At 33.9% G+C, this 3,720-nt stretch overlaps 1 non-coding gene across 1 annotated transcript; it reads right to left on the minus strand.

The window, feature by feature from the left end:
- Positions 1-3,165: 3,165 nt before the first annotated feature.
- LOC148577332 (small nucleolar RNA R71) lies at positions 3,166-3,273 on the minus strand. Its single transcript, XR_015903893.1, has one exon. It is a non-coding gene; the product is annotated as a small nucleolar RNA R71 (small nucleolar RNA).
- Between the last annotated feature and the right edge of the window lie 447 nt (positions 3,274-3,720).

The following is a 3,720-nucleotide window of genomic DNA, read 5'->3' on the forward strand; positions in this document are numbered from 1 at the left end:
TAGAGTTTCTGCACTCCATAGATTAAGGTGTGGAGCTCTGCTGTTCCTCATGATTTAATGCAAAGTACTTCTGTTTTTCTATTCAATTCAACTTATTCCGCTTCTAAGATATCCATTCGCACCCAAAAACATGATGAATGTGATGATTATGTGTCGCTCATCATCATTCTCACTTATGAACGCGTGCCTGACAAACACTTCCGTTCTACATGCAAACAAGCTAGAATGAGTATCTCTTGGATATCTAATACAGGGGACCGAGTCCGAGTTATTAGTATCTTCGTGGTATAAGTTAGAACCCATGGATGGCCATTCCGGAGATCCGGAAAGTCTAAACCTTGTCTGTGGTATTCCGAGTAGGATCTGGGAAGGGATGGCTGTGACGATCTTCAAACTCGCGAGTGCTGGGCGTAGTGACAGACGCAAAAGGAGGGTGAATCCTATTCCAGTATGATCGAGAACCTCCAGATGATTAGCCGTGCCGTGACAGAGCATTTGGACCATTTTCACAGAGAGGATGGGATGTAGCCATTGACAACGGTGATGCCCTATATAAAGCTTGCCATGGAAAGGAGTAGGAATGATTGGATGAAGACAGCAGGAAAGCAGAGGTTCAGAGGAACGAAAGCATCTCTATACACTTATCTGAAATTCTCACCAATGATTTACATAAGTATTTCTATCTTTATTTTCTGTTTATTTATTATTATTATTTGAAAACTCCATAACCATTTGATATCCGCCTGACTGAGATTTACAAGATGACCATAGCTTGCTTCATACCAACAATCTCCACGTAAGGTTTTATTTCTTAGACGACCCAGTGCACTTGCTGGTTAGTTGTATCGAAGTTGTGACAAATCATGAATTAAGATTAGAGCACCAAGTTTTTGGAGCCATTACCAGGGATCACAATTTCGTGCACCAAGTTTTTGGCGCCGTTGCCGGGGATTGTTCGAGTTTGGACAACTGACGGTTCATCTCGTTGCTCAGATTAGGGAATTTTCTTTTTATTTTATTTTCAAAAAAAAATTTGTTTTCAAAATCTTCCAAAAAAAAAAATTTTCCCTTTGTTTTCGAAAATTATTTCAGAATTTTTAAGAATGAATTCTAGAGTTTCATGAAGCATGTTGAAGCCTGGGTGGCTGTAAAGCCATGTCTAAATTCATTTAGACTTAGGCTTCCAAGTCATCATTACAAGAGCAAGCTAGTTGTTGCTAATCAAATTTGTTATTGTATGACTGATTTGTATCTTCTAAAGCTTGGCTGGCTATTAAGCCATGTCTAACCCTTGGATTGGAGCTTTAGGCCAACATTGAAAGATTCTTGGAATTCTTATTAAAAATTTTTGAATTTCTTATTTTCTTTTTCCTATATGTTTTTCGAAAAAAATATACAAAAATCCAAAAAAATTTTTTTTTTTAAAATCATAAAATCAAAAATATTTTTGTGTTTCTTGTTTGAGTCTTGAGTCAATTTTTAAGTTTGGTGTCTTGCAAGTTTTCTTTTCCTGAAAATTTTTAAAAAATAAGTCTTGATGTTCATCTTGATCTTCAAAGTATTCTTGGTGTTCATCTTGACATTCATAGTGTTCTTGCATGCATTGTGTGTTTTGATTCATAATTTTTATGTTATGAGTCTTTTTCATGTTTTTCTCTTTCATCATTAAAAATTCAAAAATCAAAAAAATATCTTTCCTTTTTTCACTCATAAATTTCGAAACTTTGGATTGACGTTTTCAAAAATTTTTAAAATCTAGTTTTTTCTTATGAGTCAAATCAAATTTTCAATTTAAAAATCTTATCGTTTTCAAAATCTTTTTCAAAAATCATATCTTTTTTATTTTTTATTTATTTTCGAAAATTTTAAAAATATTTTTCAAAAATATTTTTCTTAATTTTATATCATATTTTCGACAATATCATCAACAATTAATGTTTTGATTCAAAAATTTCAAGTTTGTTACTTACTTGTTAAGAAAGATTCAAACTTTAAGTTCTAGAATCATATCTTGTGATTTCTTCTGAATCAAGTCATTAATTGTGATTTTAAAAATCAAATCTTTTTCAAAAATAATTTCAATCATATCTTTTCAAAAATATATTTTTATCTTATCTTTTTCAAAATCATATCTTTTTAATCATACCTTTTCATATCATATCTTTTTCAAATATCTTTTCTAACTTCTTATCTTCTTATCTTTTAAAAATTGATTTTCAAAATTTGTTTCAACTAACTAATTAACTTTTTGTTTGTTTCTTATCTCTTTCAAAACTACCTAACTAACTATCCCTCTCTAATTTTCGAAAATACCTCCCTCTTTTTCAAAAATTCTTTTTAATTAATTAATTGTTCCAATTTTAATTTTAATTTTAATTTTATCTTAATTTTCAAAAATTATTAACTCTTTTTCAAAATTTATTTTTCGAAATTCTCTCTCTCTGATCTCCTTCTATTTATTTATTCATCTACTAACACTTCTCTTCCCCCAAAATTCGAACCCCTTACTCTCCACTGAGTTCGAATTCTTCTCTTCTACATTCTTATTCTTCTTTTCTTCTACTCACACAAGGGAACCTCTATACTGTGGTAAAGAGGATCCCCGGTATCTTTAGTCCTCTTCTTTTTTACATGAGCAGGAGCAAGGACAAGAACATTCTTGTTGAAGCAGACCCTGAACCTGAAAGGACTCTGAAGAGGAAACTGAGAGAAGCTAAAATACAACAATCCAGAGATAACCTTACAGGAATTTTCGAACAGGAAGAGGAGATGGCAGCCGAAAATAATAATAATGCAAGGAAGATGCTTGGTGACTTTACTGCACCTAATTCCAATTTACATGGAAGAAGCATCTCCATCCCTACCATTGGAGCAAACAATTTTGAGCTTAAACCTCAATTAGTTTCTCTGATGCAACAAAACTGCAAGTTTCATGGACTTCTATCTGAAGATCCCTTTTAGTTCTTAACTGAATTCTTGCAGATCTGTGATATTGTTAAGACTAATGGAGTATATCCTGAAGTCTACAGGCTCATGCTTTTTCCTTTTGCTGTGAGAGACAGAGCTAGAATATGGTTGGATTCTCAACCTAAAGACAGCCTGAACTCTTGGGATAAGCTGGTCACGGCTTTCTTAGCCAAGTTCTTTCCTCCTCAAAAACTGAGTAAGCTTAGATTGGATGTTCAAACCTTCAGACAGAAAGAAGGTGAATCCCTCTATGAAGCTTGGGAAAGATACAAGCAACTGACCAAAAAGTGTCCTTCTGACATGCTTTCAGAATGGACCATCCTGGATATATTCTATGATGGTCTATCTGAATTAGCTAAGATGTCATTGGATACTTCTGCAGGTGGATCCATTCACCTAAAGAAAACACCTGCAGAAGCTCAAGAACTCATTGACATGGTTGCTAATAACCAGTTTATGTACACTTCTGAGAGGAATCCTGTGAGTAATGGGACGCCTCAGAAGAGGGGAGTTCTTGAAATTGATACCCTGAATGCCATATTGGCTTAGAATAAAATATTGACTCAGCAAGTCAATATGATTTCTCAGAGTCTGAATGGAATGCAAGCTGCATCCAACAGTACTCAAGAGGCATCTTCTGAAGAAGAAGCTTATGATCCTGAGAACCCTGCAATAGCAGAGGTAAATTATATGGGTGAACCTTATGGAAACACCTATAACCCTTCATGGAGAAATCACCCAAATTTCTCATGG

This window comes from Arachis ipaensis, chromosome B1, assembly GCF_059453495.1.
Source record: "Arachis ipaensis isolate K30076 ecotype BB chromosome B1, ASM5945349v1, whole genome shotgun sequence".
NCBI classification, from domain to species: domain Eukaryota; kingdom Viridiplantae; phylum Streptophyta; class Magnoliopsida; order Fabales; family Fabaceae; genus Arachis; species Arachis ipaensis.